This window comes from Mixophyes fleayi, chromosome 2 (assembly GCF_038048845.1).
Source record: "Mixophyes fleayi isolate aMixFle1 chromosome 2, aMixFle1.hap1, whole genome shotgun sequence".
Lineage (NCBI taxonomy): Eukaryota > Metazoa > Chordata > Amphibia > Anura > Limnodynastidae > Mixophyes > Mixophyes fleayi.
The window spans coordinates 203,991,780-204,008,949 of NC_134403.1; positions in this window are offsets into that span (position 1 = coordinate 203,991,780).

Genomic DNA, 17,170 nt, shown 5'->3' on the forward strand with positions numbered 1-17,170 from the left:
TGAGCTGATTCCTATTCGCTGCCTCCGTGCACTACAGTCTTCTAACCACTTCAACTCTACCTTGTATCATTGGGACTGTTAGCTGATGCCTATCCGCTGCCTCCGTGCACTACAGTCTTTCATTCACATCCACTCACCTGTTCATGATTGTGACTGCCAGCTGATTCCTATCCGCTGCCGCCGTGCACTACAGGCTTCAACCTGCAACTCGTCTGTGTTTCATCATCGTGACTGTTTGGCTGATTCCTATCCGCTGCCTCCGTGCACTACAGTCTTCAACCTGCAACTCGTCTGTGTTTCATCATCGTGACTGCTCGCTGATTCCTATCCGCTGCCTCCGTGCACTACAGTCTTCAACCTGCAACCCGTCTGTGTTTCATCGTGACTGTTTGGCTGATTCCTATCCGCTGCCTCTGTGCGCTTCAGTCTTCAGTCCTTGTCAACTCTCCCGTGTTTCCTTGAGCCTGCTGCCACTATTGCTACCCGCTACTCTTCGTGATCAACTGTTCCAGTTCAACTCTGCTCCGGTGTGCCATCGTACTGCACCTGCTGGTTGCTATTGGCTACCTCCGTGTTCCCGCAGAGACCCGCTGCTGTTACTTCTCAGCGCTACGCATCCATCTACTGCTGATCCGCTCTCCACGCCTTCCTGGGTTCCCTGTTGGTCTACCTACCTGTGCGCTGCACCTGCTAGACCACCGCTTCACCCATCCAGGGACTTTGCATCCTGCCGGCCTCCTGCCGTTCAGGTATCTCTGCACTTCTGTCTGACTGCCTTCTCCTGAACCACGGTATGCATACTTCCCATTGACTGTGCTGTGTATTGCATACCTTGCTGGACTGTGTTGGTTCTCCTCTGGAGTGTACTATCCGCTGAGTCTATTGCCATCATTGACTGTGTTATCTCATGCTGGATTACTTCAAGAGACTTTCTATATTGGCAGTGTTGTTCAGTCATTTATACATTTATATTGTGCATATTACTGTGGATCAAAGTCAAGGTGCCCGTGTATATATTGTGTTGCAGTCTCTCCCCGTGCACCTCCTCACATATATATTCAGTGGTACAACTTGCTAGTGGCAGACCACTGACCCCTGTTTCCAGTTTCACCTGCTCCAGTATCCTCTCACATAGCAGTGGTACAACTTGCTAACGCAGACCACTGACTCCCCGGATACCTCCACTTGGATTCCATTCCTTCACTCGGACAGCGGTACAACTTGCTATCCACAGACCGCTGACTCTCATCACCTCCTCGTTTCTGTTGGACATTCCTCCTCACTATAGCAGTGGTACAACTTGCTACCGCAGACCACTGACTACCTTCACGTGTCCTTTGTCCATACAGTTCCTCGTGTATTACTACCTCCTTATTGCCAGTGCTGCTAGTCATAGACTTTCCTGAGCATCTCATCATCTGCTATTTCCTGTTCCGTGATCACCCTGCTACCAGAGTACCATATTACCACCTATACTGCTCTGGTAAGCCTATCACCTGGTGATCCCTGGGTAAAGACTCCTAGTGCCCGTGACAGAGATGACGTAGATTGTTTCTATAGGTCCAGACGTTGGGTGGGTCCAGGGTAAACAGATCATAGGTTGATTCAATCTAAGGAATCCAAAGGTGGGGGTCGTCTCTCCAGGGGGTCTGCTCCTTTCATAGCCAGCATCATACAAAGGATTATTCCCTAATATCAATAACTAAAGTATGCAGTGTGCTATCTCTTCGCCGACTGCACCGGACAGCTGCTGATGAATAGGGTTTCAGTATGATACCAGACATGCCACCTTTCCCACAATCTGAACCATATATATCACTAAAGCGTACGTATAATCATTATATATATATATATATATATATACTACTAATAAACCAAATATTATCTGCTCATAAATTACAGTGTAACGGTACCAATATGAATACAAATTATATAGATAACTAAATGTTGTAATGCGTGTGCATGCGTATTTTACCGTGCGATCGCACCACGCCACGTGTTATGTGGAGTACGGATCGCAATTACACGGCAAAACGATATTAAACCAATATACTTTCGTTCATCTAATTATACGACTTCGACACATAGTTCTCCCTGTGAACTTTGGACTTAATTATATCCAATTTATCTAGGAGATGAAAAGCATCCAGGAACTTTTCAACGTAGGCACGTTAGAAATGTTCTCTTCTTTCAGGTAGCAGCATAATTATGTAGAACTCGAGTCTTGAGTCTATGTAGATATTTGCGATTTGACCCTAAACACATCTTACATGCTCTTATGAGGCAACCAGTTCTGCCACCTGAACAGAGGACACATTAGATAAACTTTCTGATCCTTTGATACCTTATTTGATATCTGTGTCAGTGACAACCTTAAGCAACCTTCTCCATACAACTACCATTGGAGCAAAGTGTAAAGTCAGCATTTTCGTTAGGAACATCTAACAGGGCTATTCTGGGTTCGACAGCTAAATCAGTGACTACCATAATTGTGGGTTATACCTTATCAGTATAGTTGGGTTAAGTATTTTGCACCTTTGAATTGTGATATAAAGATTCATGAACATCATTGTGCTATCATGTGTTGTGCATTTGTTTTACGTAACAGAGCACCTACAGCATGTGGTGCATTAAATGTGCAAGTGTGATCTCAGTACAACATAACAAGCACAGATACTGCAGCTACAGCTTTAAGACATCCAGGAAACCCTTGGGTTACTGCCTCTGTAATATGCAACAAGTTTTTGTCTCCATGTATTTGTGTAAGGACTCCCAGAACATGCCTCTGTTTCTCATGATAAAGCAGTGTGAATGGCTTATCATATTTTAGCAGCCCTAGTGCAGTAACAGCAGAGAGATTCTGTGTTAGTAAAGTGTAATCTTGATCTGCATGGATAGACCACTGTAATGGTTCAGGTTGGTCAGTAAGTATCATGCTTTTTAAGATCCTTATGCTGTAAAGCAGTGGTTCCCAAACTTTTGCAGTTTGCGGCACCCTTAGAGTCTGCATAATTTTTTCAAGGCACCCCTCTGCATCCTCACTCTGCCCTCTCTGCCCCCTCTGCATCCGCCATGGCTAGGAAGAGAGAAAAAAAACATACAAAAAAAACTTACCAATCCAGCGGCACCCGGGACCCGGCATCCTCTCTCCTGCCGCTTGTCATTGAATGTCGGGCGTGATGACGTCACGCCCGACACTCAGTGAGAAGCGAGGAGGATGGTGGGTCCCGGGCGCCGCCGACTTGGTTTTTCTTTTCCCTCTTCCTGTTCATGGCACTCTTGTGACAGTGCCGCGGCACAGTTTGGGAACCGAGGAAGTAGGGCATAGATTGTTAGTCCTAGATATGACCTAAGATGTGCCGTAGTTCTAAATTTGTGTACTTGTTAAGTGATCTTTATTCTTCACTTGCTAGGAGTTTTGCTACCTGAATAATAGTGTGACCTAAATAATGTACAGCCTCTTTGCAGTATTGTAATTTGTCTATCAAAACTTTGTGACCTTTTCTTGCTAGCTGGGAAGGTAAACGAATTGTGTCTTGTTGACATAGTCTGTCTGATCAGAATATCGTCTATGTACTGCAGGCATGTCAATCTCAAAACTCCTATTGGGCCAATTAATCAAAGTCTAAGATTGTGTGAATCGCAAGAAAAAGTCTCATATGCAATGTAAGGTTTATTATTAAAAAACAAACAAAAATAAAGTTTGTTTTCTTCCCGATGCCTGATACTGTGCCTTCCATGCGGCTTTTGCTTCCCTTCATCTGTCTCCCAAGTCACACTGCGCCCTTCATGCTACTTTTGCCCCCCTTCATCTGTCTCCATTTTCACAGTTTCCTTCATGCTGCTTTTGCTCGCCTTCACGTACCTTTATATTGCCTTCTTCTTTTCTATTTTCCTTTTGTCTGCCTTCTTTTCGTGGGTCCTCTCTGTACGCTCCTCAATGCAAATGTCGGGGCGAGGACGTCAAGCCCAAAATTCAGTGCGAAGGGAACAGGGTGCCAAATGCCACCGCATCAGATAAGTATTTTTTTAAATTCATTTATTTATTTATTTTTGCTGGGCCCTGGTGGTGCCACAAAATTTTTTTCATTTGGGCCGCACATGGCCCGGAACAAGTTTGATATGTCTGATGTATTGAATGGGGGGGGGAATTCCCTGGGAGTATGATCTGATCAAGATCTATTTTAACTATTCTAACTGAAGATGCTTCTACTATCAGTATAGCCCTGCTACAGTCTTGTCTACCTTTGTAGGTGAAGTGGGGCTGCACGGTGATTAAAAATTCTGCTTCACAGCGCTGGGATCATTAGTTCGGTTCCCAACCTTATCTGTGTGGAGTTTATATGTTCTCCGCATGTTTGCCTGGGTTTCCGGCAGGTGCTCTGGTTTTCTCTCATACTACAAAAACATACTGGTAGGTTAAATGGTTGCTGACATAAAATAATGTGAGTGTGTGCTTTATACCCATGACAGCGTGGAAATCCCCATAGAGTATAAATGGACCTCGCGGCTGGATTCTATTCATTAGCGTCGGTCTGTTTGTACAATAAACAAGCAGAGGTTGCGTCATTTGTAAATTGGGTTTATTTTTGTATTCAAGCATATTCCAGATTTGGATTTACCAAAATGGAGGCCTTTGTTGCCTAAAGATAAGAAGACTGCAAGCAACTAGGGGGTCTTGATGACCAGAAGATATTTTCAAGCATGGACATTTGGATATACAATTATTTATGGACATGGTTTTCAAACACAGTTGGATTAAAAGCTGCTGACAAAAGAAGAAGAATTCAGATTAGTAAGTATTTTGGGTTTTATTATTTTTATTAAATATATATGGTATAAAAGAGGCTGTGTTATGTTTTTATTGTTTTTTTTATTAAATGTATGTGGTTTTAATGAGGGTGTTTTTTTTTTTAACATTTTGCTTTGTGGAACTACAGGTCTCAGCCAGCCAAGGGTCTCAAGCCATGTTCGCACTTGTGGTTCTCCAAGAGCCAGCATGACCTGGCTGCCATGGGTATGCTGGTGTTTGTAGTTATAGAAGCATCAGCATGCCCACACTGTTTATGGCACCCTGGTGTAGCTGGGACTTTTAGTTCCACAAAACAAAATGGTGTCCATTTGTTTTTTTACATTATAATCGCTGGTATTACCCTACACCCACCGCCCAGTGGTGTAGGAAGAGCCCTAGTGCTTTCAGCACTGGGCTGGTTACCCCTAAGGAATCCAGCTCAGCGCTGGGGTTGGCATGCCATTATGGCATGGGGACCACTGCTGCATGTCCCTGTGCTATAGTGCCAACCACCCTGGCTTGTTTGCATAGTGCTGGTTATGTGAAAATTTGGGGAACCCCACGCAATTTTTTTTCCAATTTTCACATAACCAGCAGTAGGCTGGCAGCACTAGGGTTAATAGTGCTTCGATGGGGGCACGCATTTTTTTTTGGAACACATTTATCTATTTTTAAACTTTTGACAGCCGCCGGACCTCTGGCTGTATAGGCAGGGCAGTGTAACAGTGATGCTTTTACTAATCACGCAGCTAGGAAACACAGGAGACTTTGCTAAACACGGGAGAGTTAGCCAAACATGGGAGTGTTTGAACTTGCAGCAAATCGCTAGAGATGACCAACGATTTTGAAGATCAGAGTAAAAATCGCAGATTAATACATCTGGTGACTTGGGGACTAAAATCCCCCGTTATCACCCACGATTTGCCACAATTTTTAATCCATGAAAAAAATCGGACCTTGATACATTTATCCCCAAGCGGAGAACCCTCCCAAAGATCAGGCCTTTAATAAGGACATAGAGCAAAATGCCCTCCTGAGGTGATAGCAGTGCTGGTTAAGACAATGGAGGTATCTGTATATATGTACATAATCTATGTACATTTTCTATGTGTGTGTCATGTGTTACTGCATACATACACTGATCAGCTACAACAAAAAACCACTGACAAGTGAGGTGAATAACATTGATTAACTCATTACAATGGAAGGGGTGGGATATATTAGGCAGCATGTGAACAGTCAGTTCTTGAAGTTCATGTGTTGTAAGCTGGAAAAACGGGCAAGCGTAAGGATCTGAGAGACTTTGACAAGGACCAAATTGTGATGGCTAGACAACTGGGTCAGGGCATCTACAAAAAAAAGACAGATTTTGTGGGGTGTTCCCAGTATGCAGTGATTAGTACCTACCAAAAGTGGTCCAAGGAAGGACAACCAGTGAATCAGCGACAGGGTCATGGGTACCTAAAGCTCACCGTTATGTGTGGGTAGCGAAGGCTAGCCTGTCTGGTCCAATCCCACAGAAGAGCTACTATAGCATAAATTGCTGAAAAAGTTCATTGCTAGCTATGATAGAAAGGTGCCAGAACACACAGTGCATTGCAGCTTGCTGCGTGGCAGCAGACCAGTCAAAGTGGCCATACTGACCCCTCTTTCCTGCCAAAAGCGCCTACAATGAGCATGTGAGTGCCAGGACTGGACCATGGAGAATAAGGTGGCCTGGTCTTATGAATCCTGTTTTCTTTTACATTATGTGAATGGCCGGCATGTGTGTCATAAATGGTGCAAAGATGCACTATGGGAGGAAGGCAAGGTACCAGAGGCAGTGTGATTCTCTGAGCAATGCTCTGCTGGGAAACCTTGGGCCTTCATATGGGTGCTATTTTGCCACATAGCATCTGCCTAAACATTGTTGCAGTCTAAGTACACTGCTTCATAGCAACGGTATTCCCTGATGAGCGTGGCTCCTTTCAGCAGGATAATGCGCCCTGCCACACTGCAAAAATTGCTTGGGAATGGTTTGTGAAATATGACAAAGGGGCATATTCAATTGGCCGCGTTACTGTTAGAAGTAACGCTTCCTGCGCGTTATTACGGTAACAGTGCATGTAATTAATGTTATTACGGTAGTTCTAACGCCGGCTTTTTGCTCGCAGCGCAGAAAGCTGTGTTAAAACTACCGTAATAACGGTAATAGTTTTAACCCGACGGTACATTGGGGGGAATTGAATTCCCCCCAAAGAGTTTAAGGTGTATACTTGGTCTCCAAATTACCCAGATCTCAATTCGGTCGAGCATCTGTGGGATGTGCTGGAAAAACAAATCTGAGCCATGGATTCCACATCTTGCAACTTATAGGACTTAAAGGATCTTCTGCTAACGTCTTCGTGCTAGATACCACAGGGCACCGGCAGAGGTCTTGTGGAGTCCATGTCTCGATAAGTCAGAGCTGTTTTGGCAGCACAAATGGGACCTACACAATATTAGGCAAGTGGTTTAAATGTTGTGGCTGATCGGTGTATGTGTGTCTGTAGTAAATTGTGGACCACTTAAATTGCTCACATTTCACATTGAAACGGTTACGCTGAGTCAGTACACAAACTCACAGAACTAGTTGGCGGAGGTCTTCACCTTTAGCAGCCGCCTTTCCCATAGAGCTTTATACGCTCACCGGTACTCAGATGCCCACAGGACTTATCTCCAGATGTAGTGTGAGTTTGTGAGACTAAACCGTAGCGGCAGGCCAGGAGGCAGCTAAGATGGCAGCGGATGGTCAGATGAAATCCAAGGTCAGGGGTCACTTGCGAGCAGGGATAGTCGGGAAACACGCCAAGGGTCAGGGTCACGAATAATATAGTGGGGTCCAAGGCACAGGCAAGATGAGTTAGGGTCACAGGGAAAAAGGCAAATCCAAGGTACAGGCAGGGGTCATACACGGCAAAAGAAAGTCCAAAGGTTTTACACCAAAAGCACAACAGCAGGTAGCAAACAGAAATCTGGAAGCTATAACCGGCAGGGCGACTAAGCCCTCCCTGCTTTAAATACAAAAATAAACCAATGAGAGCCTAGCTCTCTAATTGCGCTCAGACTGGCCATTGATTATATTAATTAGCCCACAGGCTTGCTGGACTGCTGCGCACGCGCCCGGCTGCCCCATTGTGCCGGGACGCGGCGCTGAAATGAATAGCGTCCGACCATTGCCGGGCTGGCCTCCGGAAGTGAGGGCCGGGACGCATGTGAGAGTCGCGGCGGCTGGGCACCACCGCGGCTCGTAACAGGAACAGTTGAAATGAGTAGATAAAAGTTAGTTACCAAGAAGTTGGATGTAACTGCCAACCTTTTTAAAATAATTAGCAGATTTTACAACACAGCCATGAGGTGGCTGCCCAGTTGTTTTTGTTTTTATATTAAATGTCATCCAAACCCATCCAGTGAAACATCCAGAACAGGCACCCGGGCTCAAAGTTCTGCCCAGCACACAAGAATGGGAGTTCTGACTGGGACCTCAAACCCCTAATAGTGTTGGCTAACCTGTGACACTCCAAGTCCCAGCATGCTTTGCCAATATTTAACAGCTTATTGCTGGAAGGGTATGCTGGGACTTGTAGTTTCACAACACCTGGAGTGTCACAGGCTAGCCAACACTGCCCAAGTATGTCTTCTGGGATCCAATAGGACCAGTCTGTGAAGTTTTCATCCAAATCCATCCAGTGGAAAGCTCAGAACAGGCACCCTGGATCAAAGTTCTGCCCAGCATACACAAACAGGAGGTCCAACCAGGACCCTAAACCCTCCTAAAATCTGACCAGGATCCAGCTGGACCACCTTGCATTGGTTTCATCCAAAACGGTCCAGGGGTATCCAAATGCATAAACGGACAGACAGAAAAAAATATACGAATGAATTTTATGTACAAAATAAAAATGCCACTTATTTTGGTTACCAAAGCATTAGGACAAGACTTCAGTGTGTGACTATGGGGATTGGGCCAAGTGTGGCTAAAACTAGTGAGACTTCTCATCTTGTTGATGTTTTACAAAGAACATGGACAGTTTTTTATGCTATGGCTACAACTGGTGGAATTGAATTTAAGACTCAGGTTCTATTATTAGGTAACCACACTTTAGGTCAACAGTTCCCCTCACTAATCAAAAGAAACAGCTATTTACATGGAATAAATTGTTAAAATTGTGTTGTATTTGTTTGTAAGCCAGTGCCATTTTAAACAGCACTAACCTATCCCATCTTTATCATAGCAGATGTACTAACAAAATATTTACCCAAATGAATATAACCATTTTTATTATTTTAGCACTTCAGAGAAAGGGTAGTTAGGGGCCTGTCCAGACTGCACCATACATTTTATACCGCAGGCAACAAATAGGGTAGTCGATTGGAAAGGAAGCTTAGAGGCCAGCAAGCCAGACATAGAATTAGACATATGACAAATAATGAGGGATTAAAAATCTAATTTGAGACTAATTTGTTCTCAAATGCTTATATAAGCTCAAAAATAAAATAAAACTACCCATTGTTACGAGTGGGAGCCGCCGCTCGTTCCTACCTGTTCAAAGACAGCGCCGCGTCCCGGCAATGCTGCCAGCCGCATGCGCTCTCGCATCTGTGGGGCTAATTAGTTTATTTATTATTCTACTCCTGGGGGCCATGTACTACATCTCCCATCTCCCTTGATTGGTGCATTACAGTATTTAAGGGAGGGAGGCTAAGCCTCCATGCCGATTATAGCGATTAATTCCCTGTGGATAGCTGACCTGCTGTGTGCCGAGTTGCTGACTCCTGATAGATTTCTGGTTTTGACCTTGGCTTTGTTTTGGACCTGCTTGAACTCTGATTGCTGCAGCCCTGACCTTTTCGCCTGTCTTTGACTACCCTGCTTGCTTTGGACCCTTGACCTCGGCTTACGTCTGACCATCCGTTATCATCTGAATTGCTTCCTCCGGCCCTGCCCCTGTGATTTTGTTAATAAACTTACACTACAATAGAGTTAAGAGCTGGGGGCATCCGAGTACCTCAGAGAACATCAAACTTTACGGGAAAGTCGGCTGCTATAGGCAAAGACTTCTGCAGCTAGTTCTGTAAGCTTATTACGAGACCGGCAGCCTAACACCCATCAGCCCTCAAAAGAAGACATCAAGAATTTCCATATCCATCTACACCTCCCCTTCCCTTTACCATGACGCCATTCAGACACTAAATGCCCCCTGGACTCATTTAGAGATCCAGGACGTTATTAAAACATTTATTAAACAAGGCTCCAGACCCTATAATGATTTCTATGTTACATTACAAAATAATTTTTTACCCATTTTAGTGAATCTGTACAATACGCGCACCGACTATGGCAGGTTTCCAGAGGAAATGCTGGAAGCTTAAATCATAACGATTCCAAAACCTGGTAAAGACTAAGCCGAGAGTGGGAATTATAAGCCAATAGCCCTAGCCCACACAGACACAAAAACGTACATCAAACTGATAGCCAACAGGCTGGGGTCTCGAATCCCTAATTTAATATAGCCTAAACAAGTCAGTTTTTTTAATGGGACACAAGACCTCAGATAATAAAAGGAGAGTCCTTAATATTGTGGAGCATGTCTCAAGACAATGGGGTCAACATTTTTGGGTTTATTTCTGGACACTGAGAAAGCATTAGACAGGCTACACAGAGACTTTACAAGGGACAACTTGGTTAAATTTGGTTTTAGCAGGGCGATTATTAATGCAATTATAACCCTATACCACAGCCCATAGGCTAGTCTTTACCAATAGCTTATTCTCAGAAAAAGTCTGTATTACAATTGCACCAGAAGGGATGCCCCTTCTCTCCCTTTATCTATATCTTGGCTATAAAGCCATAATGGGATACCTGCGAAGATCTACTAGTTTCAGAAGTTTAAATCTCCAGGGAACTAGCTACAGTTTATGGCTGTTCAGAGTACATTCTCTGATGGCTCGTATTTTAGACCGCTATAGCAGAGCCTCCCAGAATGTTTCTGTATTTGATGTCAATCCCTCTGCGATAATCGCATAACTCACACATTTGTCTAATTCGTGGCTAGGCTAAATGGTCTCCTGGCTGGGGAGAGTGGCAGCATACAAAATGATGCTACTTCTTAAGCAGATGTATGTTTTTCAAACAATACTTTACCTCTGCCACATTAGTATTTAGACTCGCTCAAATATATCTGGAAAAGCAAGCGTTCACGTTTGACCATCGCCTAGCATGAAGTTGGTCTCAACCATGGATGTGCACTGGCCACTTTTGGTGTCTCGTGTTTTGGATTCGGATTTGTTTCGCAAAACACTTGACGAATGGTTTTGGTCCGGATTTAAGGTTTTGGATTCAGATTTTTTTTTGAAAAAAACAAAAAAAAAGTGTTAAAATAAAGTTTTTGGGTTTATTTTCACTCCTACGCTATTATTAACCTCAATAACATTCAATAACAATCATTTCCACTAATTCCCAGTCTATTCTGAACACCTCACAATATTGTTTTTAGTCCAAAACATTTCACCGAGGTAGCTTTCTGGACTGCATAGTGCAGTGGTCCCGGTACACAATTTGGTATCGGGGCCACAATATATCACCCTCAACTGGTCTCAATTCCACCAAAAAATTATCTGAACTGCGTAGTGGAGTGGTCCCCACAATATAATAAAAAAAAAACTCAACTGGTCTGAATTCCAGGGAACAGATGGCGGACACCGGATGGACGTCTAAAACCAACATAGCAGTTAAGGGCGCAGTTCCTCTTTTTTGTGACTGCACAAACAATTAACGTAGTAATAGAAATGTCAGGTTTTTTTTGTTTTAAATATAGAAAGAAAGAAGGTAGTACTAGAAATGGCAGTTATTTAGTTTCTTTTAAATAGAGATAGAAAGAAGGTAGTACTAGAAATGGCAGTTATTTAGTTTCTTTTAAATAGAGAAAGAAAGACGGTAGTAATAGAAATGGCAGTTATTCGAATCCCCAGGAGAGTCTAAGTGGGGTGAGCCACAGAGAGATTATTTCCCTCAGTTTCTCTAACAGGTTGTCAGTGTTGTGCCTCTTCTTAAAACCTGTGATACATAACTACACACACTCGGCAAAGCTTTTACAAATTATCTGCGGCACAGGAGAGTACCACTGGACTGTACTTTAATAGCAGTACCTATTATTTTTGGGTACAGCAACAGTGAATGATCGTAGTTAAACTTTTAAATAGCAGTACAAGCTAGATTTTTTTAAAAAAATTAATATTTTTTTCCAACTAATTTTTTTTTTTTTTTAATGAATTTTTTGTAAAAATTTTTTATAAAAATAACTTATTTTTTTTTAAACTTTTGGATAACTTGTAAATAACAATGCCCTTAGCAGAACAGACCACAGGACAAAAGAAATACAGAAAGAAAGAAGGTAGCAATAGAAATGGCAGTTCCTCTTTTTTGGAACTGCACAAACAGTGATGAAAATGAAGGTGGAGCTGGTGGCATGTCTTTGCACCACAGTAGACTTGTGTCCGCCGGAAACAGAGACACAACATACGCTTTAAACCGAGGATCGAGAACGGTGGCCAGAATGTATTCCTCTGACTTTAAAAGACTGACCACCCTCGGATCCTGGCAAAGCGTGCGAAGGGCTTCATCCACAAGAGCTACATGCTTGGTGGAATCGCAATGGTGTACCAGCTCCTCCCTCACTTTCTCCAGCTGCTTCTGCAAAAGCCTGATCAGGGGAATCACCTGACTCAAGCTGGCAGTGTCGGAACTGACTTCTCGTGTGGCAAGTTCAAATGGCTGCAGAACCTTGCACAACACGGAAATCATTCTGCAGTGCGCTTGACTCAGGCGCATCCCCTCTCCTTTTCCTATGTCGTAGGTGGCTGTGTAGGCTTGAATGGCCTTTTGATGCTCCTCCATCCTCTGCAGCATATAGAGGGTGGAGTTCTAGCACGTCACTACCTCTATTTACTTTAGATTGCAAGGCTTGTAAATACTTTGAAGATAAAAAAAAGCAGGCTGCACAGACTGTGGAGCTAGAAAGTGAAATTAAATGGACCACGTTACTTTGGTGGCTATCTATGCCCCCCCTCCCCCGCCCTACACTTGTAGTTGAATATAAAAAACGCAGCCTGCATAGACTGTAGAACTAGAAATTCAAATATACAAAGAAATGGACAAAGGCAGTTTGGTATCTGTCTGCATCAGATCCCCTCTCCACTAGGAGTAAAATAGAAAACTATTCAGCCGCTATATAATCTAGAATATAAATAGAAATTGAGAAAGGCAATTTGGTATATGTCTGCATCATAATCATCAACATCCTCCTCAGCGCCAGCTACATCAATATCCTCCTCCCGGTGTACAACATTCACACCTTCATTAGACAAATACTGGACTGTGGGTGATCCTTCCAGCATATGCAGAGGGCGTGCTGCAAATGCTGGATGGAGTCACCTCTTCCCATACAGTGATGGGAAGGTCAGGCTTCACAACCACCAACACCCTTGGACTCGCCTTGGGGATTTGTGATGTCATCTGTTTAGAAGGCAGAGTTCTTTGCTGTTTTGTTGTTGTTGACAGCATAACTCTCTTACATTTTTTGTAGGGGGGGGGGGGGGGAGGAGGAGGGCTTAGATCCTTGGGTGAAGCTGGACCACTAGTCATAAACACAGGCCAGGGCCTAAGCCGTTCCTTGCCACTACGTGTCGTAAATGGCATTTTGCCAACTTTACGTTTCTCTTTTTGCTACTTTTTGAGAACTTGGGCTTTTTGGATTTTACATGCCCTGTACTAGGAGATTGGGCATCGGGCTTGCCAGACGACGTTGATGGCATTTCATCGTCTATGTCATGACTAGTGGCAGCAGCTTCAGCATTAGGAGGAAGTGGGTCTTGATCTTTCCATACTTTATCCTCCAAATTTTTGTTTTCCATTATATGTAGCACAAGAGAGCGTACCCCTAAGCCACACACACTCGGCAAAGCCTTTAAAAATTATATGCGGCACAGGAGAGTACCACTGGACTTATACTGCTGAATCAGTGAACTTTGTAATATAGCAGTGCCACTGGACTTATACTGCTGAATCAGTGAACTTTGTAATATTGCAGTACCACTGGACTTATACTGCTGAATCAGTGAACTTTGTAATATAGCAGTGCCACTGGACTTATACTGCTGAATCAGTGAACTTTGTAATATAGCAGTGCCACTGGACTTATACTGCTGAATCAGTGAACTTTGTAATATAGCAGTGCCACTGGACTTATACTGCTGAATCAGTGAACTTTGTAATATAGCAGTGCCACTGGACTTATACTGCTGAATCAGTGAACTTTGTAATATTGCAGTGCCACTGGACTTATACTGCTGAATCAGTGAACTTTGTAATATAGCAGTACCAATGGACTTATACTGCAGGATTGTTTTGGGATAGTTTTTCTTTTTTTATTATAATTACTTTTTTTGTAATTTTTTATAATTTGGGAATAATGGGGAAATAACAATGCCCTTAGAAGGACAGAGCACAGGACACAGCACCACTGGAATGAACAGGACAGAGCACAGGACACAGCACCACTGGACTGAGCAGAACACAGAACTGAACAGCACAGCACAGAACTGAACAGCACAGCACAGCACAGAACTGAACAGCACAGCACAGCACAGCACAAGATATAGCAGGACAGAGGACCACCTAACACACCCTACCTCTACCCTGATCAATGCCCGAGTAAAGATGGCGGCAACTAGCGGGGAATTTATAGGATCCGATTATCGAGAGATCCGACAGCGGGATTATGACTCAGAGCCTCGGTTTCAGTTTTGCAATTGGCGGGAATACCCGGATCTGTCTTGGATCGGCAACGTTCGGGTGGGCTCGGATTTCAGATATCCGAGCCCGCTCATCTCTAGTCTCAACCTACAGAACTTCATCAAATACCAAGAGGCATGTATCATATCAGCATAGTAGTAGGTTAATTGGCTGATATTGAATTGACCTTAGTCTCTCTCGGTCTGTGTGTCTGTTAGGGAATTTAAAATGTAAGCTTCAATGGGGCAGGGACTGATGTGAGAGAGTTCTCTACAGTGCTGGTGGTGCCATTTAAATAGATGATGATGATCTCCAGGAACAGAGACTGGGCATTCCCACTCCATCATACACCCTGGGTTGATCAGTGTTCCAAACTGTCGAACTCCAGCAGTTTGAAACACTGGCCGAGGAACATTTACCTACCAATTGCCAGTCGAGCTTGTGCCCCTAAGCCTTATAAAAACTTTAATCTAATTTTGCTAATCTATACCTTGCCTAATTAAACACAAATGTCCTAAGCAAACTACTAACTTAAACAATACTGATCTACCTACATGCTTAAATAAAATAATCTATGTATACAGCAGTTACATATGGGGGACATATCTTAATCCCAACAAGAGCGGCAATAGCCCAACTCTGGAAATATCCTTCCCCCCCAATACATTGTCACCAAAATTCAAATTGGATTCATCCTACTCCACTGCATAAATGTCACGAGTTTGTTACAGATGGAGAGAGCTCCCTGCTTCTCCCCGCACAAGTTCAGTGGACACCCAACCTATCGCCTGATGGAATCGCCTCATCTTTAACAGTCCACATTGAGGGGGTAATGGTTTGTCAGTAAGAATATTGTACCATCTGTGATTTATTAAATGTACCTCTTTCTCCCTGTTGAGCTCAAAGACCTCAAACAAAAACTAATGTTTAGAAAAAAAGAAAAGAAATAGCGGGGTAAAGCATTTTGTTAAATTGGTGTAAAATTAAATGAAAATGTACTATATTTGAAACAAGTTTGCTATATGAACTTTGCATCATATAGAAGTCTTTCACAGAAATGGTGTGGTTTCTATTGTGTTTTAATTTGAGTTCTAAGGTGACTGCTCTAGGCCTGCCAACATTCTAACATAATACACAGACTGGGTAGGACCACCTTTATTTTTTTAAGTCACTGATGTAATTATGTACAATGCTGGGTAATATATCAACGTTTCATATATTAGTAAGAAAGCTCTTACTGGCTACAGGTTGGGTACATTCATTTGCATCTGCCACAAGTGAACACATTGCCTAAGCAACCGCCATGGCTTCCCAGATGAGTAAACGCAGGATTAACAACTGCACACATTTGAGTTTACCATGCAGTTTCAATGGCACTTGGATTTGCATATTCTTAACGCAAAACAATGTACAGTAGGTATGAGGTCTGACACTGTGCACTTAGTTGTTTACACATACAAAATCTGAGTAACTATTATTGGCTGCAACTATGCTGGACATCTTCACACACAGACTGAGGAGGGTTATTATGCATGTTAGAGAAAGTATAAATGTTGTTAAATGTGAACAATAATAGTCACACAGATAAAAAGCCACCTGTGAATGCTCTCTCTCTACAGCTCACACGAGCAGAAAACATACTAAAGGGAAGTGTTTAAACAGTTTTTTGGATTGCATGATTATTATCCTTTATTTATTAGGCGCCACAAGAGTTCCGCAGCGCCGTACACAGCAGCATGAATCTATAAATAAGAAAAAACATAATTTCATAGATTGGACATATTAAAAAATAAATTAAGAATCCTAAAACCTGGTTCTTGGGTCAAAATCATTTTCCTCGATGGACTGCAGCATCTCATCTGCTGTGTAGAAATGTGGACAGCACTTTACCATACCTGCAAAAAGGTGTCCCTTGCAGGCTGTTAAATTTTGCATTAAAATAATGGTAATTAGTTGGCATCCATTAATTTAATGAGTTTTTAACCTTCTTTATTGTATTTTTCCCCTCATTTTGTCTTATTTTTAAATCATTTATAGTAAATATTTGAGTGGCGATATTGATCCTATGGGTATTTTAAAATCCAACCTGTTCTTGTACAAATAGAGGAACACGGACCTCCAGGTATACTATGGCAAAAAAAAAAAATTCTTGGGGGGGGAAGATCAACAGTTTTCTAATTAAATATATAAAGGAAAAGTTCATCCTCACCTGTTAAGAGGCAAATATTTAGATATTATATTAAATAATGATAATCCGGTAACAATACAGAGAAAAATAACAACTACTTTCTCTAATGGCTTCTGTATGTGTAAAGAGACCTACATATATATAGGACATTTTAATTTGTAAGAATAAATAAAAAAAACTTACTACACAGATCCATACAAAACAAAATTATATTTTTGAAGTACTGGTTTAATATTATTTTTTTTCAGTGGTTCATATTCTTGAATAAAAGATCATTAATCCAAACTACTAAGACGTCAAATAAAGATGGTTTTAACATAGATATTGTATTTATAATGCAGCTGACCTCTGAGGTAGTCTGTTAGCATTCATTTTAAAA